At 41.1% G+C, this 12,257-nt stretch overlaps 1 protein-coding gene across 1 annotated transcript in view; it reads right to left on the reverse strand.

Annotated features, from left to right (window-relative positions):
• Positions 1–12,257, reverse strand: part of LINGO2 (leucine rich repeat and Ig domain containing 2) — a 6,800,733-nt gene that overhangs the window by 6,178,259 nt on the left and 610,217 nt on the right. The window lies entirely within an intron of this gene.

A 12,257-nucleotide genomic window follows, 5' to 3' on the forward strand; every position in this document is an offset into this window, starting at 1 on the left:
TCCAGTCTTGCATCCAATTATCCAATCCACTGCATGTAGGCATTGTTTTCATTCAAGGCTGATTGTTTCTTGAAGAGTCCCACTAGGGCAATGCAATTGAAAAAGTGGCACAACAGGTAGCACATTGGCCTTTAGTGCAGATGGCTGTGGGTTCTATTCTATATCAGCTGGATATAGCTCATCATTTGCAGGTGTATTGCAGAAGGGAATAGAAACTGTTTTTGATCGCTCCACTCTATTAAAGTTTTAAATAAAATGTCACTGACTATGATGCAGAATGTCTGAGTTTAAATAGATGACTAGGTTCTTAAGAGCTTGGATAAAAGGGTTGGAATAAATAGCATGTTGATGTCCTCCTCACCTTGCATCAGAAATGTGAAATATACAAAATGATAACAACACAAAAAAGAAAGATGCATGTGGATAGCCTGGACATATGAGTTATGTTTAAATGCTGCATGCAGAAGATAACATCCTGTAAAAAAAAAAAAGAAGAATATTAGCTTCTCTGGGATATTAGCAAAGAAGGCAGTCGCTGGATAGGTTTTTGGTTAAAGTTTTCATGCAGATTAATGTGGTAGTAGTTAATACAGGAGAAAGATGCCTCTAAACCTATGCACATATTAAGGTTAGAAAGATGTGATAGAAATTAATATCTTGACTATGGGCAGAGAATAAGAAATATACAGAAAGATATAAAATTATGGGGAAGGAATGAGCTAATAACCACAACATGCATTGTAGAGATGAATTTATTATCTTCTTCTTCTCCTTTTGGCTTTCCTTCAGGGGGGTTCGCCAATCATCTCATCTGTCCACAGGATTGGCAGGGGAGTTTACAGTGTCGAGAGGTTGCCAGCCAGCGCAACCTTCCATAGAAGGAACACACACACACCTAGGGCCAATTTAGAGTGTCCAATCCATGTCTTTGGGATGTGGGAGGAAAGGAGCACCTGGGAAAAGCCCACTGTGACTACAGGGAGGAGGCACCCCAGCCGAGGATCGAACCGGAGAACCTCTTGCTGTGAGGTGGCAACGCTAACCACTGCACCACCGTGGCCGCCCTAGAGATGAATTTATTATAAGGGACAGATTTAAGTGTGCACTGAAAAGCAGGAACATGGCACAAGAAGGTTTCTGGAAGAAGGAATACTGAGGTCTGATAAGGTATTGGGAAGAAAACTTACAAAAGTTTTTCAAAAGAAGCTGGGCACAACTCAAATAGACTGGATGAAGAAGAGGAACTGGAAGTGAAAACACAAGGTTTAAAAGCAAAACAGTTAGGCAATATAACAAAGATGGGTAGGTTGACAGTATTTTTAGGATCATGGAGAGAAAGTGGGCAAGATTGTTTTTTTTTTAACCTGGAAACTGAATGAGAGGAAGAGAGAAAGGCAAATTTTAGCTCTGATGGACAGGTGAGGAGCTCACATAAAGGTTAGTGTGCAGATAATGGAAGTTAGTGCAGTTTGGAAGAGAAACAGTGAATGAACCTATATTTGAGTATTTGATTTTTAGTAAAGTGGGAATTAAATATTAAAGCTTGAATATATGTAAAACAGTATGATATTAAAGGAAATTATGAGGATTTACTGCAGAAAATTACCCAACCATCTAGAGTGGTAAGGTATAAAATAAGTATAAGGATGGAGAGCATTAACATTCATAGGGCTCTGTAGTTGTTCAGACACTTACAATTAAATCATCAAGACAGTTGTATTCATAGGTTCCATAGGTTAATAGGTTCATAGCTGTGTACTAGGCTAATGGCCCTGGAGCCTTTACAAGCCTAGCCCATAGAAGTGCCCTGGCATTGTGCCGCCCGGCATTAGTTCCCAGTGCCTCTATCAAGTAGAGCTGCTGGAGGGATCCCAGGGGTGAACTTTATATTTCCCATCCATTCATCAAGATTTCTTTTGAAGAGGGCCAGTGAGGTGCTCTGCTTGACAAGTATGAGAAGTCTATTCCAGAGCATGGGCAGTCTCTGAGTTATGAACCTGTCTCTTCAGCATGTTCTGTTGATTGTGGTAATCAGGTTGAGGTTTCTGGAGAGTGTGATGTGGAGGGATTGTGATTTCTTTAGATGTAGCATTTCTAACAGAGCTGTGTCAGACATGGCTTTTTAAGTCAAGCAGAGATCACCTCTTAGTAGACGATATGAGACAGAGAATAGCTGGAGTTTTTTGAGTCTATCCATGTAGGACATGTGTTGAAGGCCTAGGATCCTCTTCGTGAGGTACTTTTGTGGCCTCTTCAACTGTTGCAGATGTCTAGTGAGGTACATGCCAAATGGGGCATTATACTCTATGATTGATCTAATGAGGGAAGAGTAGAGAGAAATGATGACCTCTTTATTCCTGGATGCAAAACCCTTGGTAATGAGATGTGTCACAAAGAAGGACTATCTGACCACAGTGGCAATGTGGTGGTCTATGGAGAGGTTGCTGCCAACCTGTGTCCCCAGATCTCTTATAACGCCTTCAGTGTTCAGTGGGCTTCCATTGAAGTGGTAATTAGTGGGAACTGAGTATTTCCTAAAGGGGATGATGACGCATTTTTTGGCATTAAGCTTAAGGACATGATTTAGACACCAGTCATTGGTCTCAGTGAGGCCTTTCTGTAGGATATCTGCATCACTTGGGGAGTTAATGGCTCCCAGCTTGCAGCTGTCTGTGAACTTGGTCAGCCAGGGTCCCTCTGTGTTGGCCTGGACTTCTGAGAAGCAGATGCCAAACTGGGGAGGACCAAGGACCGATCCCTGTGGGACTCAACTCGTGACTGGTCAGCAGTCTGACTTGGAGTCTGCTACTTTCACACTTTGGGTTCTATCTGTGAGCCAGTTTGCAACCCACCTAATGATATAGGGTCTATATTATAACATCGAATTTTATAAACATCGAATGTTATAATATCGAACCCGCAATGTCGAACGCTGAAAACAGCGAAGGTGCAGGACACCGAATTCTTTCCCAGGGAAAGAATTTGGTGGGCTGTTGCTGTGGCTTCGCTGTTTTCAGCATTCGATATGTTGAAACGTTATGGGTCGGGTTCAGGTAAGTGTGCGATTGTGTGCAGGTTAGGGTTAGGGGTGGTTTAGGTGAGTTAGGGTTAGGGAGTGGGTCAGGTAAGTGTGCGGTTGTGTGGACGTTAGGGTTAGGGGCGGGTTAGGTGAGTTAGAGTTAGGGCGCGGGTCAGGTAAGTGTGCGATTGTGTGTAAGTTAGGGTTAGGGGGCAGGTTAGGTGAGTTAGGGTTAGGGCGCGGGTCACGTGAGTGTGCGGTTCTGTGTAGGTTAGGGTTAGGGGGTGGGTTAGATGAGTTAGGGTTAGGGTGTGGGTGAGGTGAATGTGCGATAGTGACGGACCTTAGGGTTAGGGTTGGGTTAAGGTAAGTGGATAGCTAGTAGTGTATGTAAAGTTTAGTTTAGGTTTAGGTGTAGAATTTTAAGTGCATGTGTGTGGATTGCTGTTTTTTGTGTGTGTTTGTGTTGTGTGTATGTTTCTTGGAATAGTGATTTTTTTCCCTGGGAAAAAATTTGCTATTCTGAGTGTTCAATGTTTTTAAATTTTGGTGTTTGGGGTTCGATATTATAACATTCAATGTTTAAGAACTTCAGTGTTATAATATAGACCCAATGATATATGGGTTGATGCTTAGTTTTGTGAGTTTATCAATAATTACTGAATGAGGAATGGTATCAAAGGCCTTGGCCAGATCGAGGTAGGCTGTATGAACTGCCTTGCCTTCATCCACAGCCCTGGTGACTTGACTCAAAGAAATCAACCAGGTTGAGCAGGCATGATCTACCTTTCACAAAACCAAACTGCATGAGATCTAGAGTTTGGAATTCCCTATATCCTTGTTAATTAGGTCCGTGATGATGCACTCTATAGCCTTACATACCAGACTCATCAGGCTAATGGGGCGATAATTTCCAAGGTCTGTAGTTGGTCCTTCTTTATGGAGAGGGGTGACTGTAGTAAAGCACAATTCAGTAGGGACAATGCCTGAGGTGAGGCTATGTGTGAACACATATGTGGTGCCAGTTCACTTTGTAATTCATGTAGAACACACCCAGGGATACTGTCAGGTCCCATGGAAGCTGTACTCTTGGCCTTGGACAATACAGCTTTAACCTGTGCTGCAGTAATGCTGGGTGCCTAGCATTCACCCAGTATTGATTGGTCTTTGGAGGGGGGAGTGGGGTAAAGTTGGCACTGAATCTGTCAGACAGTATGTTGGCAATATCTGTTGGCTCAGTATAGGAGGTACCATTGTGCAGTAACTCAGAGCAAATCTGGGTATAGTCGTGGAGATTCTTGATATAACTATAGAAGGCTTTGTGGGTGATTTTAGTGTTTGCCGCAATTCTGCCTTCACAGCTAGCTTTGGAGGTTTTGATGAGGGATCTCAACTTTCTGTAGAGGCTAATAAGGGAAGTTTTCCAATCTTGGGTCTTCAACTTTTTCTCCAACGGTTTCTTCCTTCTGTTGTAGAGTTTATTAAAGGCAGGGGACCACCAGGTTGGCTTCCTTTTTTTGGAGGAGAGCATCGTGGTTCTGTTGGATATGGCTAGTTGCATGCATTTATGTACATCTTAGTACAGTGCATTGGTGTATAACATGGCAGCCATGCATCTATTTTCCATTGGCATGGGTGCAGTGAAGTTTGCCACCTCTGTTTTTAGGAGTCCAAAGTCAGCTTTAGAGAAGTTTTTCACGGTGGATACCTTTGCGGGGGTTGTGGGTGAGATGTGGATTTCCATGGTGATTTGTTTGTGGTCGGATCTAACCAAGGAGGAATTCACTATTTGTGTAGAGCAACAGTTGCCCATGTTAGTAATAACCAGGTCAAGCAAGTTGCTTCCTCTAGTGGAGCTAAGAATGAGCTGGTCCAGGGCATTGGAACTGATGAATTCCAGGAAGCATTGGGCCAGTGCATTGGTGCATGAGTAGTTTTCCCAGTTGATGGAGGGGTAGTTGAAGTCACCTAGTATGAGAGTATTGGGCTGTGAAGTGAGAGTCTTGGGATATGGTTGGGGACCTATAGCAAGCTATGACCTGAATTGCATTTTACCTAATGTTAGTTGTACCTGGAGTATTTCAGATGTGTTATGCTGGGCTAAGTTCTTTAGACTTATGTTACTAAATAGTATCCCATAAATAAAAAAATATATATATTCTCTGTTTCATATCACCTACTTAGGCGATCTCTGCTTAACTTACAAAGCTATGTCTGACCCAGCTCTGTAAGAAATGCTACTTCTAAAGAAATCCCAATCTCTCCGCACCACAAGCTCCAGAGACCTCAACTTCATTACCACAATTAACAGAACAAGCTAGAGGGACAGGTTCATAACCCAGAGACTGCCCATGCTATGGAACAGACTTCCCATACATGTCAAGCAGAGCACCTCACTGACCCATTTCAAGACAAATCTTGATGAATGGATGGGAAACAGAAAATTCACCCCGGGGATAACTCCACTGGCTCTGCTCAACAGAGGCACTGGGAACTAAGGTCGGGAAGCACTATGCCAGGGTAATCCTATGGCTAGGCTTGTAAAGGCCCCAGGACCATTAGCCTAGTACACACCTATGAACCTATGAACCTATAATCTTACTTAAAGTATCAAGGATTATGTGCTATTCAGTTTTCAAATTGTAGGTTAATTAGGTGCCCGCATTGTTTGACCTGATATACCTATTTTTCAAGAGCCTTTTCAATGTCTACAGGTTGAGAAGTATATATATACTATGAAATAAAAGGAGAAACCTTGGTACAGAAGTACAAATAAACCCAACAAATGCCAAGGATCACTGAAGTACACACCAGGAGTGATTTTATTAGTGGTAAACAAAAGCAGCTTTCACATCCACATTAATGCCAAAAATCATTACATTTTTGTCACAATATTTCATCAGATACATCTCCAGAAACACAAAAAGGTCCCTATTTATACCATGAAACTCTAAGTATCATTAAGTAATTAGGCTAATTAAATCCATTAAAATAATATTAAAGCTATAAGGTACAGAAAAGCCCTAAAATGCAAAAGTTAAAACATAGTCATGTACAAAATACTTGTAATGTCAACTTAGTTAATTGTGAAATTCCTAGTCAGGCCATTTACAAACAAATTAAGTAACTATATAAATAAAAATATAAATATTTATTTATTATTTATTTGCAGTTGTTTAACCAGGATAGTCCATTGGGCCCAAGGAACCCGTTTTCAATGGAGTCCTGGGGAGAAAAACTCCACATACAGATTATACAAAGATTAAGTTCCACACATAGATTACATGAAGATTACAGAGAGTAACATTATACAATTTCAGGTTATAATCAGGTCAAATATATTTTAATCAAAAGTAATAAATGCAATAATATTTAAAGTAGAAATTTATTTATTTATTTATTTATTTATTTATTTATTTATTTATTTATTAGTGGGATAGGTAGTTAGATGCAGTAGGCTAAGAGATTGCTAGGTATAAGTAAGGAATTTAGGAATAAGTAAGGAATTATAGGGATAGGTAGTTAGATGTATAAATATACAGACTATTAAAAGGTACCATTGATTTAAATAACTAGATATTATGTGTGTTTAAAAATCTAAATGCATCCAAAATCTTGGATTAATTTATAAAAAAATCATTATAATAAATACAAAACTCTAATGTATAGAACATCTTAAATAACTTTTAGCGTATAAAAACATTTTTATGAATCAAAACATAAATATTGTGTTGTAATTCCACAGAGCCTAACACCAAGTCACACCTCAGAAACTGTAGAAAGCAAAATAAACAATGGAACACACTTACACAACCCAACCATTCCCTCATTATAATCTAGCTGCCCTTAATTTTAAAACTGGTACTAAAAAACATTCTCATTAAGTCCCAGGGGCCTATTGGCCTCCAATATAACTTGTCAGTATAACTCTCGGTATTCGATCTTGGCCTGCCATGGACCCCCCTAACATCTTAAGGAATTTCTTCCAGTACAAAAAATGAGAATTCAGCTGTGGGGCAGTCAAAGAGCATTGTTCAGGGTTTTTTTACATATATTTCTGGTGTGTTCATACATCCTTCTCTTTAACACTCTCTCAGTTTTCCCCACATAGAAGGCCAAACACATCTTGCAGTTCACAACATATACCAATCCCTTAGAATCACCTGTTATAACTGGTGCCTAAGCTATATCTGTCCCTAGCTTCAATCCATACACCATCCCCATGGGCAATTTGTGGGCATTGCAGACATCTACCACATTTGTATGTCCCAAACTTACTGCGATTGAATTCTCTCTGATAATTTATTTTTATTAAGTCATTAATATTAAGTCCTTTTCTAAAAATGCAAGTGAAGGGTATACCACTATCACCATTCAGTTCAGACAACCTAGAAAACCATTGCCATTCTTTCTCAATAATATAGGTTCATAGGTAGGTACTAGGCTATTGGCCCTAGGGCCTATATAAGCCTAGCCAAAAAGGTACCCTGGCTTTCGCACCCAAGAAAATTATTTTCCTGTGCCCCTGTCGAGCAGAGCCACATAATTGATCCCCAGGGTGAATTTCCTATTTCCCATCCAGTCATCAAGATTTTTCTTGAAGAGTGCTAATGAGGAGCTTTGTTTGATATAGATAGGTAGTTTGTTCCAGAGTATGGGAAGTCTCTGGGACAGGAATCTATCCCTCCAGCATGTTCTGTTTATTGTGGTGACAAGGTTCAGGTCCCTAGAGCATGTAGCTCAGAGGGATTGGGATTTCTTTAAGTGGAACATGTCCAACAGCTCTGGGTTTGACATAGCTTTGTATGTTAGGCAGAGATCGCCTCAGAGTAGGCAATATGTGACGGAGTAAAGCTGGAGTTTTTTGAGACGGTCTGTGTAGGGCATCTGTTGAGGTCAGTAATCCTCTTTGTGAGGTATTTCTGTGGCCTTTCCAGTTGTTGTAGATGCCTTGTGAGGTACATACCAAAAGGGGCATTGTACTCTATAATGGGTCTAATGAGTGACGAGTAGAGGGGAACAATGACCTCTTTTTTCCTGGATGAGAACCCTTTTGTGATGAGGTGTGCCACATAGAAGGATTTCCTGACTACTGTGACGATGTGATTATCAAAGGAGAGACTGCTGTTCACCTGTGTCTCAAGGTCTCTTATCACACCTTCGGTGATAAGTAGACTACCACCTATGTGGTAGCTCATGGGTACAGAGTTTTTACCAAAGGGGACGATAATGCACTTTTTGGCATTGAGCTTGAGGCCATGGCTTTTACATCAGGCATCTGTCTCAGTGAGGCCCTTTTGTAGGATTTCCACATCATTAGGGGTTTCGATTATGGCTCCTAGTTTGCAGTCATCTGTGAACTTCATTAGCCAAAGACCATCTGTGTTAGCCTGTACTTCAGAAAAGTAGATACCAAACAGGAGAGGACCCAGGACTGAACCCTGTGGTACTCCACTTGTCACTGGTCTAAAATCAGATTTGGAGTCTACTACTTTCACAGTGTGGGTTCTGTCAGTGAGACAGTTGGCAACCCATCTTGTGACATAGGGGTTTATATCTAGTTTAGTGAGTTTATCTATAATTCCAGAGTGGGGGATGGTCTCAAAAGCCTTGGCGAGATCTAGCTAGGCTGTGTTAACCACCTTACCCTTGTCTACTGCTTTGCTGACTGCTTCAAAGAAGTCTATCAGGTTTAGGAGACAAGATCTACCTTTTACAAACCCGAACTGGGTGGGGTCCAGAGTTTGGAGATTACCAATGTCTTTGTTTATAAGTTCCATGATGATACGTTCCATGGCCTTGCAGACCAGGCTTGTTAGGCTAATGGGGGCAGTAGTTCCCGGGGTCCGCAGTGGCTCCCCCTTTGTGGAGTGGGATAACCATCACTGTGCACCATTCAGTGGGCACAAAGCATGAGGTGAGGCTATGATTGAACATGCTGCTTAGGTGGGGTGCCAGTTCATTCTGTAGTTCGTGTAGAACACATCCTGGGATGTTGTCAGGTCCCATGGATGCTGTGTTCTTGGCTTTGGAGAGTGTGTTTTTTACCTGTGCAGCCGTGATTACAGGAACTTTGCTCTTCTGGTATAGATAAAAACAAAATTACCTGACAAGCAAAGCACCCTCAAAACGAAAAATGTCAAAATATAATCCAAAAGTGAGGAGTGCACCAGGCTGCAAATAAATCTCACCAAATCTTCCACAGACTGTCCTTTATTAAGACAAACAGGTATAAAATAGACAGGTAACGCTTCTTCAGACCTTTAAAGATGTATGAATAATGCATCCCTTTATATACCATAGTACATTGCACCTTAATTGATTAAAGACCACAAGGTGTAATTAATGTAGTTAATGACAAAGCTTATGAAAGCACATACAATAAGCTTGTGAAACCTATCTGCCAGGATGTTGGCAATATCAGTTGGTTCTGTATATTTAGTGCCATTGTGCTGTAACTCAGAGCAGATCTGAGTGTTGCCATTGAGATTCTTGGCATAGCTATAGAATGCTTTGTGGTTGTCTTTAGAATCAGTGGCAATTTTATTTTCATAACTAGCTTTGGAGGATTTTATGAGGGATCTCAGCTTCTTACTGAGCCTGACCAGGGAGTTCCTCCAATCATGGTATTTTACTCTTTTTTGCAACAGTTTCTTTCTTCTGTTGTAGAGTTTGTTTATGGAAGGGGACCACCGGATTGACTTCCTTTTTTTAGAGGATAGCATTTTGGTATTGTTAGGGATAGCACAATCCATGCACTCATGGAAGTGCTTATAAAGTGCATTTGTGTAGAATTCAGCAGTCGTACCTCTTTTGTCTGTCTGTATGGGTGTCGTAAAGTTTGTCACTTCTGTCTTAAGAAGCATGAATTTGGCTTTGCAGAAATTTTTTACAGTGGTTTCCCTAATGGGGGGTGGGGGCAGGATGTGGATGTCTAGGGTGATTAGCTTGTGGTCGGATCTGACCAACAAGGAATTTACCTCTGGTGTGGAACACCGGTTGGCCATGGTGGTAATGACCAGGTCTAGGATATTGCTGCCCCTGGTGGGGGTGTGAATAAGTTGATCCAATGCATTGGAATTTATGAATTCCAGAAAACTTTGAGCAAAAGAGTTGGTACATGAATAGTTTTCCCAGTTAATGGTGGGGTAGTTGAAATCACCCATTATTAGGGTGTTAGGTTGAACCCTAATATTTTCCAGTGTATCAAGAAATGAGGATTGGGAATCCTAGGGCATGTAGCCATCACTACTGAAGTCAGTGGTAAATGCATATCCAAAAAGGGAGGGAGGGCGGGTAGCAAGTACACGCCAAAAAATGTAACTCCTACTCCAGTTACACTTGCCTAAAACCCTTTAAGCCCCTTCTACCCTTACCTCATTTCATCCCACTCATCCCGCATTCCTATTTAACCCTATCCTCCCTTTATACGTCTAATTCCGAATACTCTGTTTATCTAGCCCCACTTGAAAATGTCCCCGGACAAATCGGTCTCTTCCAAACCTCATTTGTCCCAGTCCCCTTCAATAAAAACATCACACTGAATGACATTTGATGATCCTTATTAAACTTCCATAAACATGATTGTTAACCAATATTCATTCATTTCAACCAAAACATGATATAGGTGAAAATAGCATCCATGTAAAATTAACATAAGACAACATGACCCCACTCATCCTGATCAGTAAGCAGCGTCCATACCTCCGCTTGCTTACTTATGAAGCAGCATACCACCGCTCACTTCAGTTACCATTTATTGAATTACCTCCAACCAAATAAGCAGCTTACCTTCACTTGCTTATTTACTTATCAAGCAACTACTGCTCACGTTCCTTTCCTTATCAAGCAGCGCAACAGCTCACTTGCCTTTCCCAACTTATTGAATTGAACATCCCCCACCAGAGGGGGGAGCAGAAGAGGGCAAGCCTGCCCCTCTTTCCCACCCACCAGCCTGACCAAGCTGTTCCTCCCCTCTCTGACCACACTTCCAGCAACCTAACCATCATTAAAAGGCATTAAGTCAAACATCATTTGGTGTACCCTATCCTGCATAGCCAAACTGTATCCATGCCATCACCTGTCAAATCCCTATCACATACATAACAAAATTAGCCCATTGCTTATGAAGCTGAAAGCAAAACACTGATCTCTCCAATGCTAAAGTAACCAGCCATAACCTCATAACCTAGCAAACCCATTGTGTATGAGTGAAATACTCAAACCAACTACCATACCAATAAAAACTTCATAATGATACTTAGGTCAACACTAGCCAGCTAGACAACCAAACACTAAGCCCATTGCCATTTGAACCATGCAGAAGCACTTAACTGCTGAGCCCTTCCCAAAGACCAAAATAAACACAGTAAACCACCCAACACCCTTACCTTGAAATCATCTCCTTAAATCACCAATCCTCTATTAATTTTCCAGCTATAACTCCATATTTACACACACTGCCACCTTGCTAACATTCCACAAAGACTGTAAGGAGCTACAATGCCACTTGTAACCCCGCCAATAGGAATTATTTCAAATATTGCCGTCACAAACTTAGAAAGCTAAAACAGTCTTGCAGTCACTTGAATTTACTGGGAAAAAAAAATTTGTAACTCCAACTATCAATGATCTGACACTACCTACCAGAAAACCAGCATTTTATGAAAAAGGGCCAAATTATAAAACCAAAATTCAGACATCCTGGAAAAGTGTAAAGTAGAAATATACTCCTTTACCTGAGTCCCCATGAACTAGTTCCTGAAAACTCCCTGTGGTGCGCAGCAACAAAGAACTCCTGCCACATAACACACCTGAAGGGTAATGATAGTACAACACTATGCTTCTGATTAAGGTGCTGATGGCTTGCAAAACCTAACACCTCTATAACCTTACCCCCCCCCCAAATTCACTACCTCTTAATGCCAATCCAGGATAGAACCCTAGCCACAACATTCAAAACTAACCTTAACCCCCATGCTATCTATACCACTAGTAAAGTACAACATGGCCAACTGCTGGAAAACTCCAAAAAATGCTTTGTTTAAACCCTCAATCTCCCACATAAACAAAACACCCTGTTCCCAAAACTATCCCAAACACTTCCTTACGCCTGCAATGCTCCTAAAACCTTACCTACAAAAATTACTCAAGCATAAATGAAATGGTTCTTGTGGTACTCCCTACTAAACCCTAACCTAGTGTATAACAATACCAATACCTACCATGCCCTATGACC

The sequence above is a fragment of the Protopterus annectens genome, chromosome 2.part0 (assembly GCF_019279795.1).
Source record: "Protopterus annectens isolate FY-2018-M chromosome 2.part0, PAN1.0, whole genome shotgun sequence".
In the NCBI taxonomy this organism is placed as follows: Eukaryota; Metazoa; Chordata; order Ceratodontiformes; family Protopteridae; genus Protopterus; species Protopterus annectens.